Raw genomic sequence first — 14,492 nt, 5'->3', positions numbered from 1 at the left:
AAAATCTGAAACACCTACATGAAGTTTTTTAAAAAAAAAATAAAAAAATTTTAATCAGTGATGTTTGCCCTTATTTTTTAAAAATATTTGTCAAGCTTTCCCATATTTTCTACCGCACCCTGCAAAGGACTACCAACATTCTTTTCTCTCATAACTTTAGTCCGATATGACGATGGTATCTACGAGAAAAGGGAACAAAAAATGTTTAGCATTTAACTTCTATATCTGTAATAAAGTTTCGTTTTTTTTCAACACCAAGTAAAGTCCCAATGTGCTCACCTTTTACACTGCTCGTAATAAAATTATGCTGTGGTCCCTCTCGTTGCCTCTCTGCAAAGGTGTCCTTTACCTCCATAGGTTCTGTAAAACAGGTGTCATTTTGATTATTATAACGGTTTACGTTTCTCCCCAAAAAATTTACAGTATCCACATGTGACTTCAAATACCTTCTTTCAATACATCTTTTTTTCTTCTAATTCAGTATCTCTTTTTTCTGCTTTAACAAGTACGTGTTCAGCTTTTAAATTTTCGGTACCTATGCAGCACGTCATTGTGCATTCGTCTTTCTGGAAATAATACAACATTTTCAATATACTATATATTATTGTCATACAAATTTGCATCAGTCTCCGTTGTTATTTATTATTTAGGTCTGACCAATGCTGTTGCACTTGAAGTTTATTTTATTTTTTCTTTCCAAGTTTCTCCTTAATTTGTTTTAGTAATTTCTGCATTATTAGTTCCTTTCTGGTATTAACTCTTCGTTATTTTCTCTTTTGGCAGTCATAGTCGTACTGGTCCAGTACTTTTACCATCATCTCCACCTCTCTCGGGCTCATTACCGTTGCTCTTTTCATGCATGTTAATTGTATTTCTTCCTCTTCTCCATCCCGCTCCACTACTTCTACAAAAAAAAATTCTACTTCTCGCACCCCCACCGACACCTGCACCTCATCCGCCATCTTCTCGCATCCCTCGACTCCAGACAGGCTCCTCGGTAATTTTATACTCTCAGACATGGGCGTTCGTTTCAGTTGTGGACCAATCAGTGGTGGTACCTGTACAGAATGGAGCATTGTGGGTGAAGACCATTTGTGTATAATAACCACATGTTTGGCAAATATATAAATATACTTAACCTCTAGTGGTCTGAGAAATACGAACGGATAGTACGAGTGTTTTACACCATACATCCATTGCCATACAAGGTAAGTTGTTTATGGAAGGATTATGAATGTTTTCTTTTACCATTGTGCTTATAGTAACAACTGCCTAAATATATGTTTTGTGAATGTTACTAATAAGTATAACAAAATTATTTTGCATATACACATATTATTATTAATCATATACACATTGGCTAAAATAGTACAGAAAATATTTTAAAAAATATATTACAATATATTGTAGAGGTTCTTTGATATCATCAGTGGACATAAGATTAAACACGACTCTTTATTTTTTAAAGAGAACCTGAAAATGTCATATGACCGCAATGTGGAGCTCATGAAGGATTGCATTGAGACTTATAGGGCACACCCCTGTTTTATGGAAAATAAAATCAAAGGAATATTGTAACAGAATGTTAGGTAATGTGGTTATGCAAGAACTTGTGAAAGCAGGTCTGCCACATTACCCTGGAGCAAATGTGGAATGGGCAGGAGAGCAAAATACAGAAACTTCAGACTGTACACAAGAAAGAACTAATAAAGGTTGAGGCCTTTAAAAAAATCTGGGGCAGGTGCAAACATTTTTTAATTCTTTATTTTGAAAAGAGGAAACATTCAGAAATAAAACATGAATAGAATATTCATACATTAAATTACATTAACCATATCAACAACATTTCAAGTGAGAATCGAGGCTGACATATCAATAGTCTATGTATAAGTAATTACACTATGGTAATGATAAAACGCTTTATATATATATATATATATATATATATATTAAAAAAGAAAGAAAATTACAACAAATATAGATGAATAAATAGTAATAAAACAATAAGGGCTGCGCTCTACTCTCCGAGTGCAAGAGCTGCTATAATTCAGGGTATCCTCCCTAGACAACTATACATATATCGAATTAACTATGCGATCAATTGCCTTCAACAGATCCTACATAAGATATGAATGATATGGGGAATTGGTGTTAATGTAACCTACAATGTAACTATAAGGGGCATATTCAATTCTCGGCGGTTCCCGCCACGGAAAAACTATTACCGGTATTACGGTAATAGTAAGCCGGATTTCAGCCCGCGACTCCCTGAGCCGCGAGCTGAAATCCAGCGATAAAAGTACCGTAATACCGGTATTTACGCGCACTATTACCGTAATGACGGTAATAGTGCGCGTGGTGCGTTAATTTTGGCTAGAACGCCAACAATTGAATATGCCCCTAATAGTGATTACTAAAAGGTATTTATTCAATTGGACAAGAATATAACAAATAATACATAGAACAATTGAAAAATACAGTTGCATTAAAACATGGAATAAGTTTGTATCAAAAAGCTGAATGGTTATAATAGAGTCCCACGCAAGAGGTGTGAAATAGTTTAACTACATGCATTTAATATCATACTCTTTTTTTTTCTAATTTTTTTTATTACTCAGCCTACTGTCCCGTCACAAGAACTCATGATGGAATTTGCTGACCAAGACCAACTATTGTACACGGAACCCAGGTGATAGTCAACAGCCAGGATGTACCTGAGGTTGCACTTCCACCACAAACGCAACAGAAGAGGAAGAAAAAAAGGATCCGTGAGGTTAATGAAAGTGATGCGCTAACTACAAAGATGGTGGAATGTGCGTACACTTTGATGGCCAAAAAACCTGAACCACACACTTTTGACCGACTTGGAGCAACGCTAGCAAGCAAAATGAAAAGTGCTAGTAGACCGATACAAGTGGAAATGGAGCGTTTGATGTGTGACCTCTTGTGTAGGGCTACCAAGCATGATTTGTACCCGGATACAATTCTAATGCCAACAAACCACAGGCAGACACCTTTGTACACATTTCGGCAGACACAGATGCAGTATGGTAGTATGGGGGGGACAATATTTTTAATGCCAAAACCATTCCTGACTTCTACCCCTATACCCAGCTCAAACATGCAACAATTCAGTGGAAGTTCATCACAAATGGATAATAGCGAAGTGTTGCAATATAAACAACTATAAACTGTTTCTTTGGCTGCTTTTATCGCTTTGCACTTTATTTATTTAATATATATTGTAAATTTTATGCATGTAAATAAACTTATACATTTATATCTAAAAAAGACTATTTATATTTACCAAGCTTCATATATTGTTCATGGAGAACTTCAATGATAGCGTCACAGGTCTCAGGTATTACCAAACCCAGAGCATGCGGTGAAATTGCTGTGTTGTATTTCAGATCAGTCAGTGTCCTTCCTGTTGCCAGAAATCATAGGCTAGCAGATATGGGTCTCCTTAAACGGGTGTCCTCCCTCTGGATGATGGGGTGACTAGTTAGAGCAGTTCCTGGAATGTGGGTTCATTAATTCTCAGGAAATTCCTGAAGTCATCAGGGTTGTTGTCCCGTATCTCCTGCGTCAGGGACATATAAGAGAATGAGTCTCTCCTCTTGAACCACTCTTTGGTCCAACAAGATCTATTCTTTCTCCTTCTTTCCCTTTCAGTCTTCTTGCCACAGTGAGCAGAAAAAGAAGCAGTTGCTTGTCGTTCTTCAAAAGTATCCATATTAGTAAAAACTATATTTTTATGTGTGGTTGAGAACGAACGTACAATGTACACGGGCTAGTGAATGTATGAAGAAAACGTGTTACCTTTTTAATTAAGTTTGTGGTGGTTACTATTGAACATGCTATGCCCCTTATTTAAATTTCTTGGGGATATTGCTACATGGACCTCAAAAGTCGCTTCGGTGTGTACAAAATTCTAATCTTTGCTCACAACAATATGGCTGTGAAAAGTTGCTGCCCGGACGGTCTGTGTTTCGTTAATCATCTAAAACGTGACTAGTGTGTACGCATTAATCGTCCGAGCGATCGGACCTTCGGTCGAAGGGAAAGTCGTTGTAGATAATAAGTCGGTCGGAAAATTTTTCAGTGTGTACCTAGCCTTACACAACACGGTCATTTCCATTATCACATAGATGTATTAAAGGGCAATAAATTGGCTTTTTTTGCGTCTTCCCTATACATGTAAGGGGGTTACAGCCAGTGATAACCACACTGGCATTAGTTATCGCCTTTTTTACACCAATTAATGTTTTCCGCGCCATTGCAAGCACTGTGGTGGTATTTGTACAGCCGTGATACCTGTTCTGGTGACTTCATTCCAAAAACAGAAAGTCTGGGCTGAAAGAAATTATTTATTCAAAAATGAATTTTTAGTAGTGATCTCTTTCTAATAAATATTAAAACAAATATATTAGAGAATATATCAACTGATCTACTGTGTACCGACCCGGCTTGTCAATTAACCCTTCTCCTGCTGAGTCCCTGGCTTATCTTTATCAACTGATCTACTGTGTACCGACCCGGCTTGTCAATTAACCCTTCTCCTGCTGAATCTCTGGCTTATCTGCATCAACTGATCTACTGTGTACCGACCCGGCTTGTCAGTTAACCCTTCTCCTGCTAAATCACTGGCTTATCTGCATCAACTGATCTACTGTGTACCGACCCGGCTTGTCAATTAACCCTTCTCCTGCTGAATCCCTGGCTTATCTACATCAACTGATCTACTGTGTACCGACCCGGCTTGTCAATTAACCCTTCTCCTGCTGAGTCCCTGGCTTATCTGTATCAACTGATCTACTGTGTACCGACCCGGCTTGTCAATTAACCCTTCTCCTGCTAAATCTCTGGCTTATCTGCATCAACTGATCTACTGTGTACCGACCCGGCTTGTCAGTTAACCCTTCTCCTGCTGAATCACTGGCTTATCTGCATCAACTGATCTACTGTGTACCGACCCGGCTTGTCAATTAACCCTTCTCCTGCTGAATCCCTGGCTTATCTACATCAACTAATCTACTGTGTACCGACCCGGCTTGTCAATTAACCCTTCTCCTGCCCTGGCTTATCTGTATCAACTGATCTACTGTGTACCGACCCGGCTTGTCAATTAACCCTTCTCCTGCTGAATCCCTGGCTTATCTGCACCAACTGATCTACTGTGTACCGACCCGGCTTGTCAATTAACCCTTCTCCTGCTGAATCCCTGGCTTACCTGCATCAACTGATCTACTGTGTACCGACCCGACTTGTCAGTTAACCCTTCTTCTGCTGAATCCCTGGCTTATCTGCACCAACTCATCTACTGATCTACTGTGTACCGACCCGGCTTATCAATTAACCCTTCTCCTGCTGAATCCCTGGCTTATCTGCATCAACTGATCTACTGTGTACCGACCCGGCTTGTCAATTAACCCTTCTCCTGCTGAATCCCTGGCTTATCTGCATCAACTGATCTACTGTGTACCGACCCGGCTTGTCAATTAACCCTTCTCCTGCTGAATCCCTGGCTTATCTGCATCAACTGATCTACTGTGTACCGACCCGGCTTGTCAGTTAACCCTTCTCCTGCTGAATCCCTGGCTTATCTGCATCAACTGATCTACTGTGTACCGACCCGGCTTGTCAGTTAACCCTTCTCCTGCTGAATCCCTGGCTTATCTGCACCAACTGATCTACTGTGTACCGACCCGGCTTGTCAGTTAACCCTTCTCCTGCTGAATCCCTGGCTTATCTGCACCAACTGATCTACTGATCTACTGTGTACCGACCCGGCTTATCAATTAACCCTTCTCCTGCTGAATCCCTGGCTTATCTACATCAACTGATCTACTTTGTACCGACCCGGCTTGTCAGTTAATCCTTCTTCTGCTGAATCCCTGGCTTATCTGCACCAACTGATCTACTGTGTACCGACCCGGCTTGTCAATTAACCCTTCTCCTGCTGTATCCCTGGCTTATCTGCATCAACTGATCTACTGTGTACCGACCCGGCTTGTCAATTAACCCTTCTCCTGCTGAATTCCTGGCTTATCTACATCAACTGATCTACTGTGTACCGACCCGGCTTGTCAGTTAACCCTTCTCCTGCTGAATCCCTGGCTTAACTGCATCAACTGCATATAAAACATTCTTTTATATGCCATTATTTTGTTTTTCCTGATTGTACATTTATAAGTAACTACTTTTTACCTGTTATTATTCTACTATTTATATGCCTTTATCTTGTTTTTCCTGATTTTATATTTACCAGCAACTAGTTTTACCTGTTATTATTCTTGCCTATTTCCATTGTCCTTATTACCTCTCCTTCTATTATTCCTTGCCTTCCACGCCCTAATTGGTTATTGTCCTCCATCTTGCTATTGTCTCCCTGCTTATTCTTACCTGTTATCCGCTGTCCTTATTATCTTACTGTTCTGCTATCATTCTTACCTGTCTTCATTGTCCTTATTATCTCACTGTACTGTTGTTCCATGCCCTCCACGCCCTAATTCATTATTATCTTCCACCTTTTCATTGTCTTCCTGCCATTGTTCTTACCTGTTTTTCACTGTCCCCACTATCTCACTGTTCTGTTACTCTCTCTCCCTACTATGCCTCCCCGCTCTCACTCCATACCCATACTCTCCCCCCGCCCTACCTCTCCCGTTCCTCCCCGCCATCCCCCGCGCGCTGCTCATCTTGCTAACCTCATCCCCATTTCCCCCCTCTCCTCTCCCCCTTTCTTCTGTGCCCTCTGGAATGCCAGATCCGTCCGCAACAAGCTGACTGCTATCCACGACCTCTTTCTATCCAACTCCTTTAACCTTCTTGCCGTTACTGAAACCTGGCTCTCCGATTCTGATACAACTTCCCCCGCTGCCCTCTCCTATGGTGGCCTCTCCTTCACCCACTCCGCCAGGCCTGGTGCCCGCCCAGGCGGTGGAGTTGGCCTCCTCTCCTCCACCTGTACTTTTCGTGTCATTCCCCCTGAACCCTCCCTCTCCTTCTCCTCTTTTGAAGCTCACTCTATCCGCCTCTTCTACCCCATCCATCTCCGCGTCACTGTCATCTACCGCCCCCCTGGCCCCACCTCCCTCTTCCTTGACAACTTTGCTAGCTGGCTTTCTCACTACCTCTCCTCCGATCTCCCCTCGATCATTCTCGGTGACTTTAACATCCCCATCGACAACCCCACCTACCCTGCTTCCAGCAAACTGCTCACCCTCTCTTCCTCCCTTGGTCTCACCCAATGGACCTCCTCCTCTACCCACTGCCTTGGTCACTCCCTTGATCTTGTCTTCTCCTACCTATGTAATCTCTCCGACTTCTCCATCTCTCCCTTTCCTCTATCCGACCACCATCTCCTCTCCTTCTCTCTCTCCTCTTCTCCTGCTCCCCTCCCCCTGCCCAAACCTACTCTGTCCATACGCAACCTCGATGCTCTTGACCCTGCCTCTCTGTCCTCCTCTCTCGATACCCTTCTTTCTCCCCTTTCCTCCCAGGCCTGCCCCAACCAGGCGGTCTCCCTCTACAATCACACCCTCACCTCCGCTCTGGACGCGGTCGCCCCTGCCCACTCCGTCCACCCTCGCTGCTCCAAACCCCAACCCTGGCACTCCAAATTTACCCGCTTCCTCCAAAAATGCTCCCGTTCCGCCGAACGTCACTGGAGAAAATCCCGCTCCCTGGCTGACTTCCTCCACTTTAAATTCATCCTTTCATCCTACAGCTCTGCCCTCTCACTCGCTAAACAATCTTTCTTTAAATCCCTCATCTCTTCCCAGTCCTCTAACCCCCGCCGCCTCTTTGCCACCATCAGCACTCTCTTGGCCCCCTCCCCTCCCCCCCTCCCTCCTCCCTGACTGCCTCCGATTTTGCCTCCTTCTTCTCCTCTAAAATCGAGGCCATCCGACTTGAAATCTCCTCCTCCACTCTCTTTTCTACCACTCCCACTCTTCTGTCCTCCCCCCCAACCACCTTCCCCTCCTCTCCTTCCGTCCCACCACCGGCGAGGAAGTCCACTCTCTCATTTCATCCTCCCCCCCCACTACCTGTCCCCTGGATCCCATCCCCTCCCACCTTCTTCGCTCCCTTTCCCCCACCATCTGCTCCCACATCGCTCACCTCTTTAATCTCTCCCTCTCCACTGGTATCTTCCCCTCCTCCTTCAAACATGCTCTCGTATCCCCCATTCTTAAGAAACCTAATCTCGACCCCACTTCTCTCTCGAACTATTGCCCCATATCTCTTCTCTTTTTTGCCTCCAAAATTCTCGAGAGGCTCGTCTGCAGCCGTCTCACCTCCTACCTTTCTGAATACTCCCTCCTTGATTCTCTCCAGTCTGGTTTCAGCCCCCTCCACTCCACTGAAACTGCCCTGGCTAAAGTCACCAATGACCTCCTCTCTGCTAAAGCCAGGGGCCACTTCTCCCTTCTCATCCTCCTTGACCTCTCTGCAGCCTTTGACACCGTTGACCACCCCCTCCTCCATCACACCCTCCAGTCTTTCGGCCTCTCCGGCCCAGTCCTGTCCTGGTTCACCTCTTACCTTACTCACCGTTCCTTCTCTGTCACCACCTCTGGGTCTCTCTCCCCCCCCATCCACCCTTCCAGTCGGGGTCCCTCAGGGTTCTGTTCTGGGACCCTTACTCTTCTCTCTATACACCTCCTCCCTGGGTGAACTCATCAGCTCCTTCGGCTTCAGCTACCACCTTTACACTGACGACACTCAACTATACCTCTCCTCTCCTGATCTCTCTCCCTCCCTCCTCTCTAGGGTGTCCGCCTGCCTCTCTGCCATCTCCTCCTGGATGTCCTCTCGATTCCTCAAACTTAACCTTGCCAAAACTGAGCTCATAGTTTTTCCTCCCTCTCATACCCCATCCCCTTCTGACCTCTCCATCACTGTCGACAACACCTCTATCTCCCCTGTCCCCCAACTTCGCTGCCTTGGTGTCATCCTCGACTCCTCTCTCTCCTTTGGCCCCCACATCCTCTCTATTGCTAAATCCTGCCGCTTCCAGCTGCGCAACATCGCTCGCATCCGGCCCTTCCTCTCCCAAGATGCCACCAAATGCCTTATCCACTCTCTGATCATCTCCCGCCTGGACTACTGCAACCTCCTCCTCACTGGCCTCCCCCACTCTCATCTCGATCCCCTTCGTTCCGTCCTTAACGCTGCAGCTAGGCTTATTTTCCTCTCTCGCCGCTCCTCTTTTGTCTCCCCCCTCTACCTAGCCCTTCACTGGCTCCCATTCCCCTTCAGAATCCTCTTTAAGCTCCTCACACTCACCTACAAGGCCCTCGCCAACTCCACTGCGCCCTACATCTCCACCCTCCTCTCTATTCATGCTCCATCCCGCCCTCTCCATTCTGCCTCTGACCATCGCCTCTCTTCCCCCCTTATAACCTCCTACCACGCGCGTATCCAAGACTTCGCCCGCGCTGCCCCCCTCCACTGGAACAAGCTCCCTCCCTCCATCAGAACTTCCCCTAATCTGTTCAGTTTCAAACGGGCCCTAAAAACCCACCTTTTTCTTAAAGCCTTTCTGTCTCCCACTTAACTTCCTACCTTATCTTCTGCCTCCGTCCCCCTACTCTCACTCTCTCCCCTGCGTCTCTCTATCTGTCCACCCCTCCCCTTAAATTGTACGTTTCTCTGAGCAGGGCCATCTCTCCTCCTGTTTCCACCACTTCTAACTCTGCTCTCCAGCTACTTAGCCCTCCTCCTCGAGGGTCCTCCACCCCACGTCCACTCTCGCTCCCTCCTCCCCCCTGGGGGTCTCCCTGTCTTCCGCGCCCTCCTTCTTGGGCCCCGTCGTTTGCGGATCCTCCCTCCCCCTTCCCCGCCCTCTCTAGCTGTGCATTGAGCTTACTGAGTTGCTGTGTTTACTGTACTGTGCTGTCTCCCATTGTATTGTAATTTTGTTTGTCTCTGTACGGCGCTGCGGATGCCTTGTGGCGCCTTATAAATAAATATTAATAATAATAATAATAGAGTAACATTTATGGCTATTTTACACTGTGGCCACTGAGTGTGACTCAATAAATAATTATACAGTAAAATAATGTTAAATCACTGTGTTAGATAATTATCACAGCATCAATAAGTGCCGGTGTACCCTATTCTCAAAGACACTTGGGGGTATATTTATCAAACGGTGTAACCGCAGAGAAACCATGTCATGGCTTGGTTTCACCATTTGTATATGTTATCCTATGATCACGGATTATACTTACCTTTAATGTACAATACTTATTTTTTGATTATTTACTTGTTCTGTTTTCGCAAAACAACAATTTAGCCCCCTTTTATATTTAATACACTGAAAATGAAGTGTAGTTTCCATGTATGCGGAATCAAATATGTTCCAAATCTCGGGATTTTGACATCTGATCTCTGTACAGAATGCTTTGAATACTTGATTTCCGGTATGGGCAATCACACTTCATCTTTCTCTATATAAGGAAAGAATTGTTTTAATATGTGCTATTTTAATAAAATTTAGAAGCTTTTACAAACGTTATCACACTATAGTTTGTTTGCTTTCCTTTGTTTCACTATCAAACATCATCGGATGTGAGCATCGTTGTTGGAGGACTATAAAAAGTTGAAAAAGTGGAGATATTTCTAAGATCTTTTTGACACCGAGAGGATTCCGTTGGATATCCTATATGCTGATATCATCAGGATCTCTGGTAGGAATCCATTTGTAATATTTCCCACGGAAGGTGACGGGAAGGGCTCAATCACTTTGAAAGAGACTACATCTATGTCACAGAAATAATCACCCTATTATAAGAATGGAACTATGATTATGGATTGTTGTTTACCATTTGCTTTCTATGGGAACTTTTATGCGCTGAATGTCCTAATGTTTTCTTACTATTGACCATTTCAGACTGTATAACCTGAGTTTAGGATTTTGGCTGCATTTAGGATCATATAGCGCCTTAGTAGTGGTTGTTGATTACTAACTTGTATTGTACGGTTACATATAAATTATAGCTCTGCTCTTTAAGCAGTGGTCTGGTTAGTTTTAGAGGGTGTTAGTTTCAACCTGATGTTTCTACGTTTGTGACTATTTTTATAAGAAATACTCTGCCATACATATTTACACTATTATCTATATTTCTTTTTTACATCCATGTTATTCTTCGGAGATTAAGAGAAGAATCGACGTGTGTCAACATGTCTGAATTTAAGCATTTTCATGTATTTGAACATCTTTTTTTATATACTCTATCTATCTGAGTGAAACAAAAGCGCAGAATCATTCACTTATTTTTATTCTTCTTTATTGGATTGTGATTCTTTGCCGGTGACCCCGACTTCTGCCTGTGACTCGGATATCCTGTTCTTCTGCCGGACCTGACCCCTTTGCCTGAACCTCACTTCGCTGCCTGCAGGTGCCCTTTGACCTCGGCCTGTCCCTGACTTCGTTTACCTCCTGCTGCCATTTCCTTGCCGCGCTACGGTTTAAACCATAAGCTCGTACTACGCAGAGCATAAGACCTGGGGGCATCTGAGTACTTGTGAGCACATCAAGCTCTACGGGAAAGGCGGCTGCTAAAGGCAAAGACCTCTACCACCAGCTTATGACTATAACCGGTAGTCGTGACACTATTATATCATAACATTTCTTGAAGTCCTGTCCAGAAGGATATTGTATATTTTCTTTGCCATTGTGTTTAGGTGAACCAGTGACCCTCAAGTTGGTGAGGAAGGACAGAACCCAGCTGAAAGACTTCCTCAGAGAGCTTTGCATATCAATTGCCCTCTCTGGCTGCCATGGATTTATAACCACCTACCCAATGTTCTATAACACAATGGATTATTATATCATGTCCCAAGAGCTGGCACCTGCAGGGACTCTTCAGGACCTTATCCAACCAGAGGTAAGAAGGACCATTGTCATATTTTAGGCAGGTCTTCTACATCTTCACACTTTGCCCTAATGAAATTCAATGCAAATCAGACTTGTCAAATTATTACGAATGACACACAGAAAAATACTGACTGCTGTAGGGTGCTGTACAAGTACATCTCATAACATCTGTCTCCTTCTGCAGGTTGGCATGCCAGAGGGTGTGGTGAAGCGCTGTGCATTACAGTTGTCCCAAGCTCTGGATTACATGCACGGTATTGGGTTGGTGCACATGGACTTAAAGCCAGACAATGTGCTTTTCATGGACAAAGAATATTATAATATTAAACTTCGTAACTTCAGTTTAAGTCAGAAAGCTGGTAGTTTTGTGTCCACCAGGTCACATATCATACCGAATATGTCCCCAGAGTTGTGTGATGTGAAGCACGATGAGTACTTGGTCCTCACTACTAGTGTAGACACCTGGGCACTTGGTGTTCTCCTGTACTTTGCACTCACAGGATACCTTCCCTGGATGAAAGCATCGATCGTCACTGGCAGAAACACTCCCATCTCATTCCTCCACCCCCTTCCTGGCAGAGGTTTACAAGAGAGGCCTTAGCCATGTTCAATAAGCTCCTCTCACGGAACTGTTCTGCTCGACCATCAATTCTGTGTGTGTTAAACTAGCTTCATTGTCCTTGGAATATTCAATACTTGTGCTAGGACAATGCTGAGTAGAGGAAGTGGAGATGGATACTACAAGTGGATAAGGACAACCTGCCGTCTGTAATCATACAAGATCAGGAGATATCATAGAATGGATCCCTGCAATTCAGCTCTAGTGGAACTGGAAGGAATTGCTACATGGCCTGTGGGAAGTGATATTTCTTAAAACCATGAGCTACAACCTCAGGACCTGTACTGAAAGTGATCATTGTAGCCAAAATCAAAGTGGACAATGCAATTTTCAGCCAGTGTAAACGTCTGTCTTGACACAACATTTACAGTGAAACCACAGAAAGAATATGCAGAGATAGCTGCACATATGAAACAGCAAATATAGGTGTATAGTAAAAATATGTCTGTAGGGACAGAGACAGTTGTGTCCAGGGACAATATTAGTGCGTAAGAACATGAGGCATTTCCCTAGTGATCGTCTCTTCTTGAACTGTAATTGGGGTAATATCCAGTAGCTTTTGAGACCCTACTAGCTCCTCTAAACCACAATATTTTCCTCTATCTCCCAAAGTGAAATTACATAAACTGTAGACCTGAGCACCTCAGGCAGAATATTATTCATCCGTTTAGTATTCGAATCCTCCTTTATTTGTTCACAAGAGTAGGACTATAACCGATGGAGAAGCATAAGCTTCTACTGGGTGAAGGAGACCAGAACAAGACACACTTATAACTCTGGTCAACATAAGTAACGAGACAATCCACGCAAGGATTGCTCATTAATACACACACCTGACAACCATCATACTGTGGAAAACCTAGCAATGTTTTCCATAGATTTGACCATTGTTTCATAAGCACATCTAGTGAACAGGGAAGTAAAATGAAATAATTTCCTAATCATACTTATTTTGACCGTATCTACTATATAAATGCCTAGTGACGTGTGTGTAAAAAACAAACAAACAAGCTGCAGCGCCACCTGCTGGGCAGAGTTATACACTGACCTATATATTTCTTGAAGGAGAAGTGACAGTTGTGAGTGGTTGGTGGTTGCCGGGGGTGACAGTGGGGAGTTTTTAACACCTTAAGTAGCTTGATGAAGGATGTGGCGATGAAGATGGATGAGGTGATGGAGAAAAATGATGAAGTGGTAACATGTGGACAAAACCACGTTAAAAAACGGGCGCTTGCGTCGGGAAGTAACGCTCTTCCCCTGAGGAGGCCTGGGCTAGGCCCAAATGCATGACAAGAACCTTTTTAACACCTTAAGTAGCTTGATTTCTCTAGAATGCATGAGTATCATGCACGGGTTAACTTGTTAATAACATATATATTGGAGTGCGTCCTCTGTACATCCTGTGTATTCCAATTGCACTAACCACATATGGTCATATACATGAGTAATAAATGTCAATGATTTGTGAGCTTAACACAGGAGCACATTTGGGTGCATCTCCTGTTTGCATTGGTTCCATATTATTAGATCCACACAAAACTGTGAATTTACTGGGGTGTTTGTCTTTTGTGCACAAAATACCATTTGTCTCTTTGCTTCTATACAGACTGTCTTTCAAATGTGTTTCTATTGCACTGCATATTAAAGTGGCTACTACGCTGCATCATTCATAATGAACTTTACATTTTTTATTACCAGAAATGTTTTAACAATTGTAATGAATTATGAATAAAAGGCAGTTACCAATTTGTACAGAGCATTTTTCAAATAAATAGTGTTCTGTTACACTGCGGGGCACGGATAAAAGGCTATATTACCATTGTCGATCTGTTCCTATACATTGGATTACATTTGATTTGGGAACTAAAATCCTGCAGGTATAACATTTTAGTATTTCTATGCAAAAAGTGCATCAGAATCAATGAACTTGTCATATTTTATGGTTTTTATATGATTTAGGTTTTAGCATATTACTTATATCTA

General features: G+C 43.3%; 1 pseudogene; it reads left to right on the top strand.

Annotated features, from left to right (window-relative positions):
- The first annotated feature begins 2,337 nt into the window (after window positions 1-2,337).
- LOC142143098 (serine/threonine-protein kinase SBK1-like) lies at window positions 2,338-12,559 on the top strand (annotated as a pseudogene).
- Window positions 12,560-14,492: the final 1,933 nt, after the last annotated feature.

This window comes from Mixophyes fleayi, chromosome 3, assembly GCF_038048845.1.
Source record: "Mixophyes fleayi isolate aMixFle1 chromosome 3, aMixFle1.hap1, whole genome shotgun sequence".
NCBI lineage: Eukaryota > Metazoa > Chordata > Amphibia > Anura > Limnodynastidae > Mixophyes > Mixophyes fleayi.
Note: the sequence above shows the minus strand (reverse complement) of the source record. Positions and strands in the feature narration are given on the sequence as shown.